At 42.3% G+C, this 25,231-nt stretch overlaps 1 pseudogene; it reads left to right on the top strand.

The window, feature by feature from the left end:
- The first annotated feature begins 4,303 nt into the window (after positions 1–4,303).
- Positions 4,304–6,976, top strand: LOC136519533 (tyrosine N-monooxygenase-like; annotated as a pseudogene).
- The last annotated feature ends 18,255 nt before the right edge of the window (positions 6,977–25,231 follow it).

Below are 25,231 nucleotides of genomic sequence, written 5' to 3'. Positions count from 1 at the left end.
CAATTAAAACCTTGAGTTCACACTTTAAAAGTTTAAACAAAATTAACTAAAATTTGTTTGAGGTGACTCAATATGATAATCAGCTAATCTGTCTATTAGTGCAGCAAGATCAACATGTGAGCTCCATATTAGAAATCTAACCTACACATTAGAGACCCACTTTCTTAAGCCCAAAGGTATATCCAATGGACATTAGACTTTTTGAGTTGCTCTTCAATGAATTTTGGATACTATTGGATCACATGGAGACGGATATCAAATTCAAATGGATATTATCCAAACATGTCCAAAACAACATATGTCATTAAATTTTGGATGATCCAAATCCATTAGAGGCAGTGGAAGTGCGGCAAGAGGCAGAAGATCAAGGATTTCCTCGACGTTCTCATTACGCTCATGGACGCCGAGGCCAAACCATTGATTACTATCGAGGTGGTCAAAGCTCAGTCACAGGTGCAAGTCATCATATGCGTTGCATGTTCCTATATATGGGTTCATTCTGCCACTTGCGCATCGGCATATGCGCATGGCAACATAACGTTTAGGATGTTTACTGAGGTTAGTCTCAATGCTGAGTTTCATAGCATTGTTATAAAGACTCAGCTTTTTGTGTTGGTAACTGTGACAACGAGTTTTATCTAGATGAAACTCTCTCTACCTCTCTCTTCATAATTAAGTTATCAAGTCATCAAATCTGCTAATGTGTCACACTATTAAATGCAAATGAAACCTAGATGAAACCGTCCAATAAGACTGGCCAAATAAGTCACATAAATGCATTTGGGAATCCAGAAGAAAAAAATAGGAGGTCTAAACTAAACCAGGCTAAGGCCACGTTAGTCGAGCCTCAACCAGGTTCGGCTTCTTTATGCATTGTACAACAGAGTTATTTTCTCTCTAGAGCTGTTTTTAAAATAAACTAGGATCTGATGAAGCCAATGTTTTTCACTTCATTAGCTAAGGCTCATCTGCTCACTCATTAATATGACATCATCATGTTGTATGTTAATTCAACAAAACTAGTTTAAAATAGTTTTGTTTGGAAACATAGAAATTTTTTTAATCAAAATACATATCAAAGAGAAGCCCTTTCCCGTTGTTCTCTAATTTCAAATGGACTCAATCAAATGTTTGCACACTAACACCCTTTCAATTTGATCTCTAATTTCCAATGGATACTATCAATTGATTTGCACGTTCCTAAATCGTTAACAACATGTCAATATCTCTGATGAACCAAATTGAACGTAAGTTTAGTTGCCTTGTGTTCTAGTAAGTAGTACTGCTGCTACTTGAATAACAACTAAACAATGTTCTCTTGCAATATTAAACCCGAATAATACTAAGGTTTTGTCACCGGAATAGAATGGTTGCGTAACAATTAATCCTTGTGTCATATTTCGATATTAATTTTGCAAGGCATATCGGGCTATGTGCAATTTAGAATACATGTCAAACATTGGACAATCAAAATATGCTTAAAGGGACTAATTTAGGCTTCACATACATAGAGAATAGAACTAAATCCAATGATAAACTTTGTAGACCTAGGCCGTCTTCGTGATTATTGTTGCTTTGTGAACCTCACCTCCCTTCCTACTAGTGGTGGACTCAGGATTTGGTAGATTAGAGGCTAAATTCTAGTACTGAAAAGCTGATAATCACAAAAAAAAAAATTGCAGATCGAGAAATTCTTCAACTACTACCTCCATTCTGTAAAGAATGCAATTCTAGACGTATTTTCGTTTAAAGTGCCTAAATTTTGAATCAATATATAGGTAAAAATATTAATGTTTACAATGAAACATGGATTGAAAATGGTTGAAATTCGAAACTTGGATTCAAACTGAGCAGAGAACTAGAGTCATTTACAAAGGGGCTGCTCACAGTAGGGGCACTGGCTCGCAGTCGCAGCCTCGTAGAGTCGTAGTCGTAGTTGCCGGGGCTCTGCTCGTCAGCTCATGCGTCCGGAGTCGTCCAGGCAACCGAGCGGGGCGGCCGCTGCCGGGAGACGACCCAGGATTTGTTTGGCTTGAGGTTAAAAATCAGTATTCGGCAGGGTAATATTTTTGTTTATATTTAATAATTATTATTTAATCATGATCTAACTAGGCTTAAAAGATTCGTCTTGTAATTTATAATCAAACTATTTAATTAATTATTTTTTTATCTATATTTAATACTCTATGTATATGTCTAAAAATTTATTGTGACAAAGAGAGAGTAAAAAAACTCTAGACAAGGCCCCGGGCGCGCATGCGGAAGCCGCGCAGGTGCGCCGCTGACTAGGGTAGGGGCGGTGGCCGAAGGCAGCCAGAGAGCGGGGCCGAGTGGGCAGTACCACAGCGAGGCGGTCTGGCGGAGGCGTGGCAGCCGGCGCGAGAAGGCAAGCTCACGGGCTGGGCGACTCGCGACAGGGCGGAAGCAGAACTCGAACCTTCCGCAACCGGCGAATGCTTGTTTGCTGGCCTCTTGGGCTAAAATATTATTACAGAGGTACTTCTGTGCTTTTTGGGCCAGACTAGGGCCGACCCCCTGCATCCTACCGCCTTGGCCCATAGTCTGGCCACTCGACTGCCCTTGCCACTGCTTCCGGACTAAGGTGCAGCACAAGTGCTTGAAACTCACTAAGATGAAGCACAATTAGCATACTCCCCCGGTCCTTAAATATCTGTCGTTTTCGTTATCTAAGAAACAATTTTGACTAAATATATATTAAAAAGTATTAATATTTATTGTATATAATTAGTACAATTGGAAAGATCTTTGAATCTAGTTTTTTAATAAATTTATTTGGAGATACAAATATTGCATATATTTTCTATAAATCGAATTAAACTTGTGGCACGAACATCAACGATGACAATTATTTAGGGATGGAGGAGTACTTTCGATGCGCGGATGCGCCACGATATGCGACTGATGACCCTTGGGATTCCATCCGCAATCTGCATTGATCATCCTTCACTGCTATTTCCTCGGGCCCTAAATATCTGTCTATTTTTGCTTCCCGAGAAATAACCTTGACTAAATATATATAAAAATATATTAATGGTACATAATTAATATCATTAGATAGATATTGAATCTAGTCTTTTAATAAATTTATTTGGAGATACAAATTATGCACGTATTTTATACAAATCAAGTTAAATTTTCAGCACGAAAACCAACGGCGACAGTTAATTGGAGATAGAGGGAGTAGGTAGAAGATTTTTTTAGGCGGGAAAAACGTTTTCTGGAGGTGGGCATGCAATCCACCTATAGTTTATCGCCTGCATTAATCGCTATTTTCAGAGGCGGTCAAATGTCAGCCTCCGAAAATAGAATAAAAACAAAAAATGATCCGGTGACCTAGCAATGGGTATCATACACTCTCAGTGTCGGGTCAAGGTTTGACCCGGTAGTGTTCCTCGTCCTATCACTACCAGATCTAGGAATAAGCATCCAGTGATAAAGCAGTCCAGTGATAAGCGAACTCATCACTACTAACTACCCTATTCTGGATCCTATTCCGACCGTGATGCTGAATTTAGACCGGATAGTTAAGGCTGGGCAAAAATAACCGAGAATCGAGAACCGAACCGAAAGAACCAGAACCGAAAATTTCGGTTAGCTGTTCGGTTCTCAGTTCTCAGGAATCGAATTAACTGATCAAATTTCGGTTAGCTGTTCAGTTCTCAGTTCTCAGGAAACGAATTAACTGATCAAATTTCGGTTCCTAAGCTCGGTTAACCGAAATAACCGAAGGAACCGAAATTCACAAACAAGCCCAATAAACCTTACAACCTAGGCCTAATACCAACTTAACCCTAGATATAAAAGGTGGATGACACCCCCTCACAGCCTCACACCCTCACATTTTTTAAAATCTCGGCATTGTGCTTTTTTTAAAATCTTTTTTCTATTTTTTCTATTCTTTTTTTTTCCTGCTTGTGTAAATCCTCGGTTAGTTCGGTCGGAACTGGAACCGAACCAAACTAACCGAAACCAATTTTGCTCGGTTCCAAAATTTGCAAAGAACCGATCGATTTCTATTTATAGAAAACCAAATTTGTGTCATAAACCAAAGAATCGAACCAAAACCGATCAGTTAACCGAACGCCCAAGCCTACCCATAGTGATCCATATATGGATCGGCACCAGTGAAGCCACATGGACCAGGGGCCATATAAATAGTCACCACGGCAGGCGCATTCAACGAGCAGCACAGCTTAGACCATCTTTCCTCGACAACGAATTCATGTATCTGTGCTCGATCGCTCCCATCCTGCAAGCAGCGCCAGCTAACTAAAAACAAAACATGCCAATGGTGGCGGTGGCTGCTGCCTCGGCTCTGCTTGGAGCCTCCTTATTATTACCCTGCTCTGCTATCGTCAAAGTGTTACTGCTCGTGGTCACGATCGTTTACCTTGTCAAAATCCTCGGGTCGCAGTGGAAGAGCAACTGCACGCCGCCTCTACCGCCGGGTCCAGTGCGGTGGCCCGTCGTCGGCAAACTTCCGGAGATGATGTTCAACAAACCGGCGTTCCGGTGGATCCACCTGATGATGGAGGAGATGGGCACCGACATCGCCTGCATCAAGCTGGGCGGTGTCCACATCATCCCCATCAGCTGCCCCATGATCGCCCGCGAGGTGCTGAAGAAACAGGATGCCAACTTTGCCTCTCGCCCACTCACCTTCGCCTCCAAGACCTTCAGCGCCGGTTACCAGAACACCGTGCTGTCCCCCAACGGCGACCAGTGGAGGAAGATGCGCCGCATTCTTACCTCCGAGATCGTCTGCCCCTCCCGCCACAAGTGGCTCCATGACAAGCGTGCCGAGGAGGCCGACAACCTCACCGGCTACGTCTACAACCTCGTCTCCGGCGGCGACGTCGACGTCAGGCACGTTGCGCGCCATTACTGTGGCAACGTCATCCGCCGCCTGGTCTTCAACAGACGCTATTTTGGCGAGCCGCAGCCGGACGGCGGCCCCGGACCGCTAGAGGTGCGCTGCCGTTAGATGTTGGCATACTCAACTTGATCTCTGTCCCTCCATCTAGTAGTCTCTACTCACGTTACACAGAAGCAAACAAAGCAGTGTCTGTGGACTCTTTGCATGGCCATTGCACGCGTACATATATTAGGCACGTCATGGGTATTTGAAAATGGAGGGGTATGACGTGCAAACAGCCATTCATGGGAGTCCATTCACCTGGACTACTTGATCTCACGCACGCGACTCTGATTGCTGCTATAACCCGTTCTAACTCTATCTGCCTTTCCCTCCCGTCACATGCATATACCCAAAATTTCTCCCTCATTCTTTTGATCATGCAAATAGCCAAAATTTCTCCAACATTTTCTTTTGGTCCGTCTTCCCCTAACTACTCGGCATCACTCTTCTTTCGTCACTCACTTAGTTTGGAGTTGCAAAAACCTTATTGACTACACCACTCATGTCATGACCTATGTGTCAGAGTCCGTTCACATCGAGCACACGCGGAGACATATGGTTCACCACCATCTACCTTTCCAAAGTCACAAGTCCCACAATAGCCACATATTTAAGTTTAGTCAATCTCCTTACAATTTTCTATACAAAGTTAATTTTCATTGCACTAATATTAATACGGGTCTCTGAAAATTTATTTAGTTTAACCAAGCCCAAAATTAAATGAGGCTCCTATCAAGGTTCATATTTCTTTAGCTTTCCTTTTGCTGGGTCCGGTTAGTTTTTCGTTTTCCCTATCCGTTTTTTTTCTCCCTTTCAATTTTTGATTCTCCCTTTCATTCAGTTTGCTTTATTTCCCCCTCCCATAAGTTCTCACAGTTTTTTTTGTCTTTTCTTTTCCGAGAACCTCCCGTCTATCTTTTGTTTTTCCTCGTATAAATGTCAAAACAAAAGAAATAAATCCTATATTATGAATTCAAATAAATACAACTTGGCATCTTATGTAACAGGTGCAGCACATGGACGCCGTGTTCACATGCCTGGGACTGCTCTACGCCTTCTGTGTATCCGACTACCTACCTTGGCTGCTGGGCCTCGACCTCGATGGCCACGAGAAGATGGTCAAGGAGGCCAACAAGAGGGTGAGCGGGCTTCACGACGAGGTCATCGACGAGCGGTGGAGGCAGTGGAAGAGCGGCGAGAGGCAGGAGCCCGAGGATTTCCTCGATGTTCTCATTACGCTCAAGGACACCCATGCGAAACCGCTGCTCACCATCGAGGAGGTCAAAGCTCAGTCGCAGGTGCAGTGCAGGTCTTCATCATACGTGTTCGTGTTTCCATTCCATGCGTACGTAGCATATATAATGGGTTACCAATAAGTTGCATGGATGATTATTGCAGGACATGACGTTCGCAGCCGTGGACAACCCGTCCAACGCAGTGGAGTGGGCACTGGCAGAGATGGTGAGCAGCCCGGAACTGCTGCAGAAGGCTGTGGAGGAGATGGACCGCGTCGTCGGCAGGGGCCGGCTGATGCAGGAATCCGACATCCCGCAGCTCAACTACCTCAAGGCCTGCATCCGCGAGGCATTCCGCCTGCACCCCGTCGCTGCATTCAACCTACCCCATGTCGCTCTCGGCGACACCACCATCGCCGGCTACCACATCCCCAGGGGCAGCCATGTCATCCTAAGTCGTATCGGCCTCGGCCGCAACCCTAGAATCTAGGACGACCCGCTCCGCTTCGACCCCGACCGCCACATCCTCCTCCTCTCCGACCCCAAGGCACAAGTCACGCTCACCGAGAATGACCTGCGCTTCATCTCCTTCAGCACCGGCCGCCGTGGCTGCATTGCGGCTTCGCTTGGCACTGCCATGAGCATGATGCTGTTCGGCAGGCTCCTGCAGGGTTTCACCTGGAGCAAGCCTGCCAGTATGGCCGTCGTTGACCTCCGCGAGTCCAGAAACGGCACCTTCATGGCTGAGCCGCTGGTACTGCATGCCGAGCACAGGCTACCAGCGCACCTCTACTCCAGTTAAATCAACGGAATCCCCTCTAGTCCCGGTTCCCCGCCCGGGAGCAAGCATCCGGGACTAAAGGGGTTCTTTAGTCTTGGGTCAGGACCCGAGACCTTTAGTCCTGGTCGGTAACACCAACTGGGATCAAAGGTGCCTTCTGACATGCCACGATGGCCGGCACCTTTAGTCCCGATTGGTAATACACTACCGGAAACCGGCGATTTGCCGAGTGCCGAGGCTTTGCCGAGTGTATTTTATCGGACACTCGGCAAAGACCGTGTTTGCCGAGTGCCAAATAAAATACACTCGGCAAACAAAAACACACGGCAAAATACGTCTTTGCCGAGTGTTTTTTTCTGGCACTCGGCAAAGATGTATTTTGCCGAGTGCCTTTGTTTTGGCACTCGGCAAAGAAGCTTTTTGCCGTGTGCATTTTTTTTTGCCCTCGGCAAATCATTTTTTCGAAGCAATTTTTGAGGCCCTAAATGAATTCAAATGAAAAACTTTTCAACTACAAAGTTGTATAACTTCTCAAGATCTACAAAGTTTATTTTGGTCATTTCTTCATTTGACAAAGCGACAATAACGTTGTTCATAAAATCTACATCTCTCATATCTCTCATATTAGTTTCATGAAAGTAGAAGATACATATATAAGATTTGTGAACAATGTTACTACCACTATGTCGGATGAACAAATGACCAAAATAAACTTTGTAGATCTTGATAAGTTATGAAATTTTGTAGTTGGCAACATTTTGATTTGAAATCATCTTGTCATGCAAAAACGACGTTTGAATTTGAAAATTTTAAAATTTGAATTTTTCAAACGACCTCGGATGAAAAAACTTCCTAAATGAAAATTGTAGATCTCCAAAAGTTATGAAACTATGTAGTTGACAACTTTTTGATTTGAAATCATCTTATCATGCAAAACTATGTTTGAATCTCTCAAATTTAAAATTCAAATTTTTCAAACGACCTCGGATGGAAAAACTTACTAAATGAAAATTGTAGATCTCAAAAAGTTATGAAACTTTGTAGTTGACCACTTTTTGATTTGAATTCATTTAGGGCCTCAAACAAGCAATTTACTCTCAGTTTGCCGAGTGTTTTTTTTTTAACACTCGGCAAAGCCGTATTTTGCCGAGTGCCTATGTTTTGGCACTCGGCAAAGAGGTATTTTGCCGTGTATATTTTTTTTGGCCCTCGGCAAATCAGTTTTTCGAATCAATTTTTGAGGCCCTAAATGAATTCAAATGAAAAACTTTTCAACTACAAAGTTGTATAACTTCTCAAGATCTATAAAGTTTATTTTGGTCATTTCTTTATTTGACAAAGCGACAATAACGTTGTTCATAAAATATACATCTCTCATATTAATTTCATGAAAATAGAAGAGAGATATATATGATTTGTGAACAATGTTACTACCACTATGTCGGATGAACAAATGACCAAAATAAACTTTGTAGATCTTGAGAAGTTATGAAATTTTGTAGTTGGCAACATTTTGATTTGAAATCATTTTTCATGCAAAAATGACGTTTGAATTTGAAAATTTGAAAATTTGAATTTTTCAAACGACCTCGGATGAAAAAACTTCCTAAATGAAAATTGTAGATCTCCAAAAGTTATGAAACTATGTAGTTGACAACTTTTTGATTTGAAATCATTTTATCATGCAAAACTACGTTTGAATCTCTCAAATTTAAAATTCAAAATTTTCAAACGACCTCGGATGGAAAAACTTACTAAATGAAAATTGTAGATCTCAAAAATTTATGAAACTTTGTAGTTGACCACTTTTTGATTTGAATTCATTTACGGCCTCAAATAAGCAATTTACACTCGGTTTAGTATAATATATTGGGAACTAAAACGGATTCTAGACACAAGTGACAGTGTGGTGTAGTGGTAGAGGAGGTTTGTGCGCAGCGAGAGGTCTTGGGTTCGAATCCCGTCGGCCGCGTAGCCGTGAAATTGACGCGAAAAAAGCCGGAGATGGATGGGCGCTGACCGGTGGGGGCCTCCACCAATTAAAAAAAAATTTCCATTTTTTTTGGGTAAAAATTTCCATTTTTTTCGGGTTTTTTTTCGGTTCCAACTTTGCCGAGTGTCGGCACTCGGCAAAGGCTTTGCCGAGTGCCCGATAAAAGACACTCGGCAAAGACGTCTTTGCCGACTGTTTTTTTGCCGAGTGCTCTTTGCCGAGTGCAACACTCGGCAAAGCCTTTGCCGAGTGCAAATTGGGCTTTGCCGAGTGCCCCTGGCACTCGGCAAATTCACTGAGTCCCGTAGTGATACGAAACGGGACTAAATGTTTTTTTTCTTTTTTCTTTTCTTTTCATTTTTTGTTTTCTTTTCAAAATAGGTTTTCGAAGTCGTATTGTACGCTGCTAATTATACATTTATACGCGCGTATAGTATGTTTCGATTCAAGCACAATGAACGTATTAAATCACACAATTCAAGCATAGAAATATATATATATATATATATATATATATATATATATATATATATATATATATATATATATATATATATATATATATATATATGCATGCATGCATCATATATATATTTACATGCATGCATGCATATGTGTATTTTACATTATATTATTTCATGTGCATATATTACAAAAGATTGTATTACAGTTGTTGTGACATAACAAGTTTCCTCTTATTCTCTAGCTTGACTTCAATGGCAGTGTTGGGTCGAAGTAGAACTCACCCTTGAAATCGATGACCTGCTCATTAAAAAATCCGGCTATAGACTCTTGAATTGCTTTGATTTGGTCTTGCCGTATGACCTTTTCCTCCAACCATCGAGTCTACAGGTTTGAATTAAAGGAAAATAAATTAATATATGTACATATATGTACATGTATATATATATATATATATATATATATATATATATAAAGACATAGTAACACAATCAATAATAATAATTAAATGAATATATAGTGTATTTTTAACGTACTTTGAGTCTCTCTGTAGAAGTTCTTTGGGAGAGCACCTTGATAAACTTGCAAACATAGTAACCACAGTAGTTGTTCCCCTGTTCCTGCCTCAGACACCACTTTACGAGAAAAAGATTTGTCATCCAATCTGGTGATCCGGTGAAAGCTATATGTTTAATTAATAAAGATGATGCAATTCAGGGGACTTACTTTCAAAGGGATTATATTCAGTGGTGCTTTGCATTTTTCCATGTGTTGCTTCTCAATAAAGGTTTTCCAAACACTGCCCAATAAAAAAATTGTCACGTCATCAGATATAGTTAATCATCATGTTTGTGTGTATATATAGTTGCTAGAGATCCCGAAATTACCTCTAGATAATATCTATCATATCTTGGTAGTCTTGTTGTGGTTTTCTCATCGAGTCATAGATTATCAAGTGACTTTTCACCAGATCGATGTCCATCAATATCCAGTGATTGCTGCATGTGTTTATAGGATATAACGTATAACACTCATTAATTAACTAGAATCAACATATGAGCCATTAAGGATGATCGACATGATTAACACTCACTTGAAGTTATAGGGAAAGAGTATATCCTTCTTGTGGCGTTGGTTCGCTAAGAAGTTTATGAGGTTACTCTCTGACTCAGACTTCCAATTAGTCTTTGGAGTAATTGGGTCTTTGAATACTATATGGGGATCAACAAAACCAATTTCATTGCAGCCTTCCTTTCTGAGCTCTGTCATTGTAAATCTGCATATATATAGTACTTGTTAGGATAATTTATATGCATATACACACATATGATGAGTTTAATAATAGATCGAAAGAATTATTACTTACAGGCAATAGCAGCTAATGATAACTTTATCCAGAGAGGTCAGGTGGCATAGTTGATGAAATTCTGCAAAGTCAACATACATAACATCATCGCCACGGAACCAATGTTCGTCTCTAATTCTGACACCAACGCAGAAGTCTCCACTAGTAGACGCCTGCATGTACCACTTGTTTAGCAGGTACATTTGCGTCCCCAGATCAGATAAGGCTTGAGGGTTGTATAGACTCTGGCCTAGTACAAATTTTTTCTTGCAAATATCAACCTCCGCCGCACTCTCAATGTTTCCATCACCAAACATCTGGTAAAGGTCGAGACCAGTCTCATCAAGAAATTCACCAAGGTGATCCAAATCGACATCCGGAGGTATGTTTGCCTGATGCATTAATCCTAAATTCGAACCATATTCATTACCAACAACTAGCGGGGGGATTGATTGGTGCGCTTGTTGTCCGAGTTGGGCAACTCCTTTCCCTGCCCGCTTCTTTTTCTGTGCCGCCTCAATTGACTTGGTGAGAGTACGGTCATAGTCCGATAACGTTGATTTGAACGGCTTACGAGATTCCCGCTGTTGTTGCTGGTAAGAAGTCACATTTTTTCTTAGAATATCTGGAGCTACGAAGAAGTACGGTTTCTCTGGGTTTCTCCTTGCTTCTTGATTCATTTTAAGTTTGTCATAGAATCTAGACATGTCTTTTTTATATGCATCAGTTCCTTCTTCCTTCTCTTCAGATATTATTTTGGGAATAGCCCTTGGTTTCATGGTGGCTTTCTTTGCAGGCGGGGACTGGTTCTTCGTTTGAGGGGCTGGCCTCTTGCTAGGCTTCTTGGTAGGCGGGGGTGGGGGAGGCGTTGGAGACCTCCTTGGAGGTGTTGGCAGCGGCGTTGGAGACCTCCTTGGAGGTGGCGGCTGCGGCATTGGAGACCTCCTTGGAGATGGTGTGGATGCAGCCTCGCCTTCCAACACAATGTCATCGTACAGAGCACTATGATGATCTAGCGATTGAACAATTGGATTTAGGTTGGGGGAGGATCTGCTACAAAAAAAGGAATGACATATTATTATGAGCAGATTGTTAATTATTTAAGCCAATACAAATTAATGATGTAGTGTTTTCATCCGCACGTACCTATGGTGAGGTAGTTCAGGAGGAGGTGGAGCCGACATCCCTGGAATGATGATGTAGCGCTTGCACCATAGAATGAATGTCTTCTCCGCTTCTCCTAGAGTCTTCTCGCCATCACCTCTAGGAATGTCAAGAGGCAAATCACTAAAACCTTTTTCAGCTTTATCTACCGAGATGGTAGCATATCCTTCTTGGATTATATTCCCATGAATCCTTGGTGTCTTGGTTCGGTCGATAGGATTAACAAGACCGATAGCCACCTTGATTGTGGAATTCTCCTTCGGAATGTGTAGCTCACACGTTGTACAAGGTTCAATGACGTCATCCACAGGGAAGCGTAGTCCTGTGTCCCCTTGATTTGGTATCTCCGTGGAAGCGCAGCTGCTTTTCAACTGAACAGATTGGCTAATGTTGATTCCTGGCTCTGATGCCTGCTTGCTTGCACTCACTGCTATTTGCACTTGCCTTCTGATTTCCTCCTGCATTCTTGCTTCAAGGTTTTTTTCCCGCTCCTGTGCTTCACGCACCGCTTCCTCCAACCTCTGGAGCCGCTGTGCCTCTTCTTCCTTCTTTCTCTGGCGACTTCTGTAGGAAGGTCTGTCCTGAGGGAATCCATGCTCCCATGAGACACTTCCTTTGCCTCTAGTTCGGCCACCATATTCAATAGTCCCGATGGCGTATGTCAGCTCATCCTTCTCTCTGTTGGGCCTGAACGCACCACTTGCAGTAGCTCTCTGAGCATAAAACAATCTTTCTGCTGCTTCTTGCAGTCTTGCACCATAAATGCACTTCCCTGTCTCCTGGTTTAGTGTTCCTCCATGACCGAAAAACCAATTCTTTGCACGTTCTCCCCACTCAAGTGATTCTGGTCTGATACCCTTGGCAAGAAGGTCTGCTTCCATTTTGTTCCACTTCTTAATGGCAGTCGGGTAGCCACCTGATCCCAAGGTATGGTGGTATGTCTTCTGTTGGGCATTACGTTGGTTCTTTATCACCCGACTCACACCCTCTTCTGAAGTCTTGTACTGTACAAACTCATCCCAATAGGGCCTCTGCTTTGAGATCGGGCCTAGGACAGTAAAATCTGGTGCTATGTTCTTCTTGACATACGTCGTGTATAGGTGTTTCTTCCAAGTCTGAAACTGGGTGGCCATCTTCTTCATTGCCCAATCCCTAACTCGCTCCTTCAATTCATCACCATCTATTATATCATCATAACCATCTGTTTGGAGCGTGAAATGTACCAAGACATCTTTCCAAATTAACGCCTTGTCACGATCGGAGACAAAACTGATATGAGGAGCATTGGTCTTCTTCTTCCATTCACGGGTACTAATCGGGAGCCGGTCCCGTACAAGGTAACCACAGTGGTGCACAAATTTCATTTTATTCGCCCCCCCGGTTCTCCTGTATCCACATTGAACTCCGAGATGATGAAGCGGCCCTCCAATGGCTTTTTGGGACCTCTAACATTTTTACTCTTCGTTGTAGTTGTTGATGTCGATCCAGAGGGCTACAAAACATAAACATTATTTTTAATGTCATGAGCACACATAAGACATATGATAATATATATAGCTAATAATAAAAAATATATACTTGGCCAATATGTTGTTGCTCATTTTGTTCAAGAGCTAAGTATTGACTCCCGTCATCTGCATCCTCTTGCACGTTATTTTTAGCACCATCATCGCCGGCAACTTGAGTGCCAGTGTTGATCAAATTCATCATCAACTCCTCCTCATCCATGTTTCTCGGGTCGGCCATCTAGCTTCAAAAAACAAAACCAATATATAGTACGTCAAATCTTTGCTTACATGCGTAAAATCTACGAACAATATGCATTATTAAATCTTGCCCCTCGGCCACGGACGCAATTCGCCACACTAGGGCAAACTACGTCGGTACTAGGGCGAATTAGGGCTATACATAAACGGCCGAGGGCAAATTGCGTCGGTGACTAGGGCGAACCACGTCGGTGACATCAACAGCGCGGTTCGCCCTGGTGTGATTGTTTATCATTAACAATAACGATAATACGAATGTTGATCAACTAGGCCACGAGAAAGGGTGGTGTGACAAGAGTGGCGGTGCTCCACTCCGCCGTATATATGTCTGTACACATGGGTGAACGAGGGCGGCGGTGCTCCGCCGTATACATAGAAACGCATGGGCGAATGAGGGCGGCGGTGCTCCGCGATGTATATATACATGCATATGAATACAAATGACGTATATATACATGTCGGCGCGGTGGCCGGTGTGCTGACGACGACGACGTGAGGCGGGCCGGCGTGCTGATGACGACGATGACGTGAGGCGGGCCGAGGCGGTGTCGTTGCGTGATGTTGTGATCCTATGTACCATGTGAACCATGTAGTCATTCATCATATGAGAAAATTCTATGTTGATAATGTAAGTATAAGTCATTATGAAATGTAAGTATATGTGTCTTATTGCTAATATAACCATTACTATTTCCGAAATGATAAGAATTTATTTTCTTCTTCTACAGGCGATCTCTGATGCTATGATATAAAGTTGAAAAAATATGTAATGCTCATATTACTTTAGCAACATTAATATATTATATCTGTATATTCAAAGTTCACAAATGAAGAAACGTTGAAGTTTTCCTTCATTGTCTGTAGCCATGCATGCAAGTCCAACCAAAACTGCTTACATCATCACATGTGATATTTTTTATAAACTAAAAAACGCTTAGTTTACAAACTGGGTATCCAAATTGAGTTCCTATTTGACCATATTATATATCCTACAACAAATCCTTCAAAAAAAAGACCCTACATAAATATATTTGGATAAAATTTCGTTAACAAACATTGATCTATGAAGATAGAAAAAATTCTTCTATTGAGCAAAGGCAGTGGAGGGCCTCGTCTGAGAATGTACAAAGAGAATGTACAAAGAGATCGACGAACATATCACCTCGAGCTCGGCAGTGGAGGGCCTCAGGCACGGTGGAGGGCCACGGGCGCGGTGGAGGGCCTTGGGTGCGGAGGAGGGCACGGTGGAGGGCCACGGTCACGCGCGGAGGAGGGGCACGGGCGCGCGCGGTGGAGGCCGCACGAGGAAGAAGAGGGCGGCGGTGTCATGGAAGGCGAATGGACGGCGGCGCGAGGAGGGCGGCGGTGTTCGACGAGGAAGAAGACGAGCGGATCGATCTACGCCAGGCGCTGGAGGTTATATATCAGAGAGAATTACTCCCGGTGCCAGCCAGCAACCGGGAGTAAAAACCCTTTACTCCCGGTGCGTATTACCAACCGGGAGTAAAGGTCTCTTTACTCCCGGTGCGTGTTACCAACCGGGAGTAAAGGTTGCGTGTTACCAACCGGGAGTAAAGGTATACCTTTACTCCCGGTTGGTAACACGCACCGGGAGTAAAGGGTTTTTTTGGCGGGCCACGAAACTGCAGCCCACCTTTACTCCCGGGTGGGCTTCCCACCCGGGAGTAAAGGTGGGCTGCAGTTTCGTTTCCCGCCTATTTTAAGCAATAGTCTTGTTAAATACAATAGAAATGCAATAGTTTTTGTTAAATACATAGTAAATTAAATAAAAGGCATAAAATTATTTTGTTAAAAATATGGATTTTCTTTTTGTTTATTGCACATAGGAAAAATCTATAACCTAACTTTTTTTATTTTTTTTGTTAGAATTATAAAACATAATGTAACTAATATTTATTATTTCGTTAATGCAAAAATGTAGTGTTTAATTAAAATTATTAAAACTATTGGTTTTGGACAGGAAATTTGTTTTCACATCATTTTAACGTTAATATTTTAATTTTTCATCACTCAGTATCCTAATTTACCTTTTTGAGAGAGAAATCCCACCAAATCAAACATTGATTTAATTTGAAACATGACATAATAAACATCTGAATTCACAATTATTACATAATATCTCAAACACACACTACATTAAATCACTATATCATCAAGTGGGCACAGCAGTGAACTTCTTCTTTACGTATGTCCCTTGGTTATGATCGCTTCGTAACCATGGAGTGTCCTCATCATTTACCAAGATGCTAGGGTCTTTGTTCACTTTGAAGGGCGGAATTCGGTCATCCTTTTCATAATCTTCTGACATGTCCGACTTGTCCTCAATTCCCACGATGACTCTTTTCCCTGAAAGAACTATGTGGCGCTTTGGCTCTTTGGTTGAGTCATTATCGTTTTTCCCTCTTTTTGGTTTGGTAGACATATCATTGACATAGAACACCTGATTCACATCCTTGGCAAGGACGAATGGTTCGTCTTTGTACCCAATATTACTAAGGTCTACTGTTGTCATTCCATACTCATTGTCTACTGTTACCCCGCCTCCGGTCACCTTGACCCATTGGCACTTGAACAATGGGATCTTCAAAGTAGGTGCATATTCTAGTTCCCATATTTCATCTATGCGTCCATAATATGTCTGCTTATTCCCATTCGGGTCTGTGGCATCTATGCGGACACCACTATTTTGGTTGGTACTCCTTTTATCTTGGGCTACTATGTAGAATATGTTCCCATTTATCTCGTACCCTTTGTATGTGACGATATGCCATAATGGTTGCATAGCCAATAAATACAGTTGCTCATGGATGCTCTCATCACCTTGACATTTTTTTCGCAACCAACCGCCGAAAGTTTCCATGTGCTTACGCGTAATCCAAGCTTTAGTCTTCCCTAGAAACTCGGATCATAAGAGATCCTTGTGTGTCTCAATATACGGATCTACCAAAGAGGAGTTCTGTAGAACTGTGTAGTGTGCTTTATTGAAATAATCATCATCCGTACCAATATATGTTTTCCTCCCTAGTGTCCCCTTTCCGCTTAGTCTCCCCTCATGTCTCGATTCAGGAACACCAATCAAGTCAAGGTCGGGAATAAAGTCAACACAGAACTTAATGACCTCTTCTGTTCCATAGCCCTTGGCGATGCTTCCTTCTAGGCGAGCACGGTTGTGAACATATTTCTTCAGGACTCCCATGAATCTCTCTAAGGGGAACATGTTGTGTAGGAACACAGGACCGAGAGTGAAAATCTCCTTGACTAGGTGAACTAGGAGGTGTGTCATAATATCAAAGAAGGAAGGAGGGAACACCAACTCAAAGCTGACGAGACATTGAACCACGTCATTCTGTAGTTTAGCTAGATCAGTTGGATCAATTGCCTTCTGAGAAATTGCATTGAGGAATGCACATAGCTTCACGGTGGCTAGACGTACATTTGGAGGTAGAATTCCTCTTAATGCAACTAGAAGTAATTGCGTCATGAGAACGTGACAGTCATGGGACTTTAAGTTACAGAATTTCTTCTCTGGCACATTTATAATACCCTTTATATTCGAGGAGAATCCAGATGGTACCTTGATGTTGTTTAAGCATTCAAACATGATTTCCTTCTCCTCTTTGCTTAGAGTGTAGCTAGCAGGACGTAAGTAATGGCGTCCATCATCTATCTTCTCTAGATGCAGGTTGTCTCTTTCTCTCAAACAACGCAGGTCCTATCGTGCTTCAAATGTGTCCTTAGGCTTTCCATACACACCCATAAAGCCTCGCAGGTTCACACAAAGATTCTTCGTCATGTGCATCACGTCGATCGAGCTACGGACCTCTAGGACTTGCCAATAGGGTAGGTCCCAAAATATGGACTTCTTCTTCCACATGGGTGCGTGACCGTTAGCGTCTTTCAAAACAGGTTGGCTTCCATGTCCTTTTCCAAAGACAACTTTCACATCATTGACCATATCGAGTACATCCTCACCGGTTCGGTTGCGAGGCTTGGTCAGGTGGTCTGCCTTCCCTTTAAAATGCTTGCCTTTCTTTCTTACGGGGTGATTTGTAGGAAGAAATCGATGATGGCCAAGGTACACGACCTTTCGACATTTTTTTAAGAATGCACCTCTAATATCACCGAAGCAGTGTGTGCATGCATTATATCCCTTGTTTGACTGTCCTAAAAGATTACTTAGAGCAGGCCAATCATTGATTGTTACGAACAACAATGCTCGCAGATCAAAGTGTTCTTGTTTGTACTCATCCCACACACGTACACCTTCTTTATTCCACAAAATGAGAAGTTCGTCAATAAGTGGTCTCAGGTACACATCGATGTCATTGCCAGGTTGCTTCGGGCCTTGGATGAGCACAGGCATCATAATGAACTTCCGCTTCATGCATAACCAAGGAGGAATGTTGTAGATACTTAGAGTAACAGGCCAAGTGCTATGACTACTGTTCTGCTCTCCAAAAGGATTGATACCATCTGTACTTAAAGCAAACCTTAAGTTTCTTGTGTCATTTGCAAACTCCGGGAATTCTCTGTCGATTGCTCTCCACTGGGACCCATCAGCAGGGTGTCTCAATATATTGTCTACCTTACGGTCTTCTTTGTGCCATCGTAACAATTTTGCATGTTCTTTGTTTCTGACCAGACGTTTCAAGCGTGGTATTATAGGAGCATACCACATAACCTTGGCAGGGATTTTCTTACGCGGACGTTCGCCCTCAACATCACCAGGGTCATCTCGCCTGATCTTATACTGCGACGCATGGCATACCGGGCATGCATCCAATTTCTCGTACTCTTTGCCACGGTACAGGATGCAGTCATTAGGACATGCATGTATCTTCTCTATTTCTAGCCCCATAGGACAGACAACTTGTTTTGCTTCGTAGGTAGTGGCGGGCAATTCAGTGTACTTCAGAAGCATCTTCTTTTGGATTTTTAGTAACTCTCCAAATCCCTTGTCAGATACACCATTCTTTGCCTTCCATTGCAGCAATTCTAGTGTGGTTCCCAACTTTTTCTGCCCTGCATCACAAGTTGGGTACAATAATTTCTTGTGATCTTCTAGCATCCGCTCGAACTTGATCTTCTCCTTTTCACTTTCACATTCTCTTTGTGCGTCACGAATGACCTGAGAAAGATCATCAGCCGGCTCATCTTCTGCGGCTACCTCTTCTTCAGCTTCTCCCATTGCAGTATCATTGAAGCACGCACCATCGGGAATAATATCATTGTCGTCCCATTGTTCTTCTTCACCTTCTTCCATTACAACACCGGTTTCTCCGTGCTTTGTCCAACAAATATAGTTTGGCATGAAACCCGACTTGAACAAGTGTGAATGAAGAGTCCTTGAGCAAGGATATTCCACCGTATTCTTACATATGGCACATGGGCAGCACATGAAACCGTCGCATTTGTTTGCCTCGGCCGCACATAACAAAGAATGCACGCCGTCAATGAACTCTTGGGAGCGGCGATCAGCATTATACATCCAATGACGGCTCATCTGCATTACATGACATAAATATCATATTAAAACCTAGATCATAATTAATTATTTATACAACATGCGTGCCACCACAAAAGATACAAATTTATGAAAGCATCGCTACAATGTCGACAATCCCAACTACCACTAAAAGAACTAAAGCTAAAATACATTTCAGGAGCACAAGGATTTCGCGACCAATCTCAACTAAAACAGACAGATCCCCCGATTGTGCAACATCTTTGGGCTTCTTCGGCTGGATCACTGCCTCATTAGCCGCCGTATCTGCCTGTTGTGTAAGATATTTTTGCATGAGTTCAACATACTCTTCCTCCCAGTAGAAGCCTGAACATCGTCCACTGCCATCCCACTAAAATTAAAACAAAAAATTAGAACTTTAATCACAACCATCATGAAAATAGGTATAAACTAACCATAATCATTAAATACGATAAAATAACTCACATTGCGATTCGGACACTTGTAGAAGATACGATCCTTGTTGGGACCCTCCTTCTTCACTCGGTACTCCATCACAATCTTCGTCTCATCATGACACTTGCCGCATGGAATGAGAGGGAGGCCCGGCCTAAGTCGCTTTGGAAACCCATGAGAGGCCGAGGACCCGGAAGCAACACGCACCGGGAGTAAAGGGTTTTTTTGGCGGGCCACGAAACTGCAGCCCACCTTTACTCCCGGGTGGGCTTCCCACCCGGGAGTAAAGGTGGGCTGCAGTTTCGTTTCCCGCCTATTTTAAGCAATAGTCTTGTTAAATACAATAGAAATGCAATAGTTTTTGTTAAATACATAGTAAATTAAATAAAAGGCATAAAATTATTTTGTTAAAAATATGGATTTTCTTTTTGTTTATTGCACATAGGAAAAATCTATAACCTAACTTTTTTTATTTTTTTTGTTAGAATTATAAAACATAATGTAACTAATATTTATTATTTCGTTAATGCAAAAATGTAGTGTTTAATTAAAATTATTAAAACTATTGGTTTTGGACAGGAAATTTGTTTTCACATCATTTTAACGTTAATATTTTAATTTTTCATCACTCAGTATCCTAATTTACCTTTTTGAGAGAGAAATCCCACCAAATCAAACATTGATTTAATTTGAAACATGACATAATAAACATCTGAATTCACAATTATTACATAATATCTCAAACACACACTACATTAAATCACTATATCATCAAGTGGGCACAGCAGTGAACTTCTTCTTTACGTATGTCCCTTGGTTATGATCGCTTCGTAACCATGGAGTGTCCTCATCATTTACCAAGATGCTAGGGTCTTTGTTCACTTTGAAGGGCGGAATTCGGTCATCCTTTTCATAATCTTCTGACATGTCCGACTTGTCCTCAATTCCCACGATGACTCTTTTCCCTGAAAGAACTATGTGGCGCTTTGGCTCTTTGGTTGAGTCATTATCGTTTTTCCCTCTTTTTGGTTTGGTAGACATATCATTGACATAGAACACCTGATTCACATCCTTGGCAAGGACGAATGGTTCGTCTTTGTACCCAATATTACTAAGGTCTACTGTTGTCATTCCATACTCATTGTCTACTGTTACCCCGCCTCCGGTCACCTTGACCCATTGGCACTTGAACAATGGGATCTTCAAAGTAGGTGCATATTCTAGTTCCCATATTTCATCTATGCGTCCATAATATGTCTGCTTATTCCCATTCGGGTCTGTGGCATCTATGCGGACACCACTATTTTGGTTGGTACTCCTTTTATCTTGGGCTACTATGTAGAATATGTTCCCATTTATCTCGTACCCTTTGTATGTGACGATATGCCATAATGGTTGCATAGCCAATAAATACAGTTGCTCATGGATGCTCTCATCACCTTGACATTTTTTTCGCAACCAACCGCCGAAAGTTTCCATGTGCTTACGCGTAATCCAAGCTTTAGTCTTCCCTAGAAACTCGGATCATAAGAGATCCTTGTGTGTCTCAATATACGGATCTACCAAAGAGGAGTTCTGTAGAACTGTGTAGTGTGCTTTATTGAAATAATCATCATCCGTACCAATATATGTTTTCCTCCCTAGTGTCCCCTTTCCGCTTAGTCTCCCCTCATGTCTCGATTCAGGAACACCAATCAAGTCAAGGTCGGGAATAAAGTCAACACAGAACTTAATGACCTCTTCTGTTCCATAGCCCTTGGCGATGCTTCCTTCTAGGCGAGCACGGTTGTGAACATATTTCTTCAGGACTCCCATGAATCTCTCTAAGGGGAACATGTTGTGTAGGAACACAGGACCGAGAGTGAAAATCTCCTTGACTAGGTGAACTAGGAGGTGTGTCATAATATCAAAGAAGGAAGGAGGGAACACCAACTCAAAGCTGACGAGACATTGAACCACGTCATTCTGTAGTTTAGCTAGATCAGTTGGATCAATTGCCTTCTGAGAAATTGCATTGAGGAATGCACATAGCTTCACGGTGGCTAGACGTACATTTGGAGGTAGAATTCCTCTTAATGCAACTAGAAGTAATTGCGTCATGAGAACGTGACAGTCATGGGACTTTAAGTTACAGAATTTCTTCTCTGGCACATTTATAATACCCTTTATATTCGAGGAGAATCCAGATGGTACCTTGATGTTGTTTAAGCATTCAAACATGATTTCCTTCTCCTCTTTGCTTAGAGTGTAGCTAGCAGGACGTAAGTAATGGCGTCCATCATCTATCTTCTCTAGATGCAGGTTGTCTCTTTCTCTCAAACAACGCAGGTCCTATCGTGCTTCAAATGTGTCCTTAGGCTTTCCATACACACCCATAAAGCCTCGCAGGTTCACACAAAGATTCTTCGTCATGTGCATCACGTCGATCGAGCTACGGACCTCTAGGACTTGCCAATAGGGTAGGTCCCAAAATATGGACTTCTTCTTCCACATGGGTGCGTGACCGTTAGCGTCTTTCAAAACAGGTTGGCTTCCATGTCCTTTTCCAAAGACAACTTTCACATCATTGACCATATCGAGTACATCCTCACCGGTTCGGTTGCGAGGCTTGGTCAGGTGGTCTGCCTTCCCTTTAAAATGCTTGCCTTTCTTTCTTACGGGGTGATTTGTAGGAAGAAATCGATGATGGCCAAGGTACACGACCTTTCGACATTTTTTTAAGAATGCACCTCTAATATCACCGAAGCAGTGTGTGCATGCATTATATCCCTTGTTTGACTGTCCTAAAAGATTACTTAGAGCAGGCCAATCATTGATTGTTACGAACAACAATGCTCGCAGATCAAAGTGTTCTTGTTTGTACTCATCCCACACACGTACACCTTCTTTATTCCACAAAATGAGAAGTTCGTCAATAAGTGGTCTCAGGTACACATCGATGTCATTGCCAGGTTGCTTCGGGCCTTGGATGAGCACAGGCATCATAATGAACTTCCGCTTCATGCATAACCAAGGAGGAATGTTGTAGATACTTAGAGTAACAGGCCAAGTGCTATGACTACTGTTCTGCTCTCCAAAAGGATTGATACCATCTGTACTTAAAGCAAACCTTAAGTTTCTTGTGTCATTTGCAAACTCCGGGAATTCTCTGTCGATTGCTCTCCACTGGGACCCATCAGCAGGGTGTCTCAATATATTGTCTACCTTACGGTCTTCTTTGTGCCATCGTAACAATTTTGCATGTTCTTTGTTTCTGACCAGACGTTTCAAGCGTGGTATTATAGGAGCATACCACATAACCTTGGCAGGGATTTTCTTACGCGGACGTTCGCCCTCAACATCACCAGGGTCATCTCGCCTGATCTTATACTGCGACGCATGGCATACCGGGCATGCATCCAATTTCTCGTACTCTTTGCCACGGTACAGGATGCAGTCATTAGGACATGCATGTATCTTCTCTATTTCTAGCCCCATAGGACAGACAACTTGTTTTGCTTCGTAGGTAGTGGCGGGCAATTCAGTGTACTTCAGAAGCATCTTCTTTTGGATTTTTAGTAACTCTCCAAATCCCTTGTCAGATACACCATTCTTTGCCTTCCATTGCAGCAATTCTAGTGTGGTTCCCAACTTTTTCTGCCCTGCATCACAAGTTGGGTACAATAATTTCTTGTGATCTTCTAGCATCCGCTCGAACTTGATCTTCTCCTTTTCACTTTCACATTCTCTTTGTGCGTCACGAATGACCTGAGAAAGATCATCAGCCGGCTCATCTTCTGCGGCTACCTCTTCTTCAGCTTCTCCCATTGCAGTATCATTGAAGCACGCACCATCGGGAATAATATCATTGTCGTCCCATTGTTCTTCTTCACCTTCTTCCATTACAACACCGGTTTCTCCGTGCTTTGTCCAACAAATATAGTTTGGCATGAAACCCGACTTGAACAAGTGTGAATGAAGAGTCCTTGAGCAAGGATATTCCACCGTATTCTTACATATGGCACATGGGCAGCACATGAAACCGTCGCATTTGTTTGCCTCGGCCGCACATAACAAAGAATGCACGCCGTCAATGAACTCTTGGGAGCGGCGATCAGCATTATACATCCAATGACGGCTCATCTGCATTACATGACATAAATATCATATTAAAACCTAGATCATAATTAATTATTTATACAACATGCGTGCCACCACAAAAGATACAAATTTATGAAAGCATCGCTACAATGTCGACAATCCCAACTACCACTAAAAGAACTAAAGCTAAAATACATTTCAGGAGCACAAGGATTTCGCGACCAATCTCAACTAAAACAGACAGATCCCCCGATTGTGCAACATCTTTGGGCTTCTTCGGCTGGATCACTGCCTCATTAGCCGCCGTATCTGCCTGTTGTGTAAGATATTTTTGCATGAGTTCAACATACTCTTCCTCCCAGTAGAAGCCTGAACATCGTCCACTGCCATCCCACTAAAATTAAAACAAAAAATTAGAACTTTAATCACAACCATCATGAAAATAGGTATAAACTAACCATAATCATTAAATACGATAAAATAACTCACATTGCGATTCGGACACTTGTAGAAGATACGATCCTTGTTGGGACCCTCCTTCTTCACTCGGTACTCCATCACAATCTTCGTCTCATCATGACACTTGCCGCATGGAATGAGAGGGAGGCCCGGCCTAAGTCGCTTTGGAAACCCATGAGAGGCCGAGGACCCGGAAGCAGTTGCCATCTACTCTCTATACTCATTTTTTAATACACTATAAATTTCTCCTTTTATAAACAAATAAAATTAAGAAACTATAAAATTATCTAGATCTCTATACTCATTTTTTAATACATTATAGCTCAAAAACATGTTTTAATAAATAACCATCCGTACTAGTTGACCTTGCTTACGTGATCATCTCGGCGAGCATTTCTCCACCGGACGGCACCGTACTTGGTCAAGGAAGAGCTCCGATTCTACGAGGAAGGGAACACGGTCTTCCACGACCATTGTCGCTCTCCCTCATAGAATCAAAGCTCCTCCTTGACATCCGTTACCGCTCGGCAGAGAACATGATCGCCGAGATGAACACGGTCCGCAAGTTCAACTAGTACGGATTTTCTATAATTTTCTAACTATTTTCTAAGTTTATATTTATATATACTATGTTTAGGTACGGTGATTGACAGACTACTGCGATGATATCGGAACATGTGAATAAATAACCATCCGTACTAGTTGACCTTGCTTACATGATCATTTCGGCGAGCATTTCTCCACCGGACGGCACCGTACTTGGTCAAGGAAGAGCTCCGATTCTATGAGGAAGGGAACACGGTCTTCCACGACTGTTGTCGCTCTCCCTCGTAGAATCAAAGCTCCTCCTTGACGTCCGTTACCGCTCGGCAGAGAACATGATCGCCGAGATGAACACGGTCCGCAAGTTCAACTAGTATGGATTTTCTATAATTTTCTAACTATTTTCTAAGTTTATATTTATATATACTACGTTTAGGTACGGTAATTGACAGACTACTGCGACGATATCGGGACATGTGAATAAATAACCATCCATACTAGTTGACCTTGCTTACGTGATCAT

Source organism: Miscanthus floridulus, chromosome 18 (genome assembly GCF_019320115.1).
Source record: "Miscanthus floridulus cultivar M001 chromosome 18, ASM1932011v1, whole genome shotgun sequence".
NCBI lineage: Eukaryota > Viridiplantae > Streptophyta > Magnoliopsida > Poales > Poaceae > Miscanthus > Miscanthus floridulus.
This window is presented reverse-complemented; position numbering and strand designations above follow the sequence as displayed.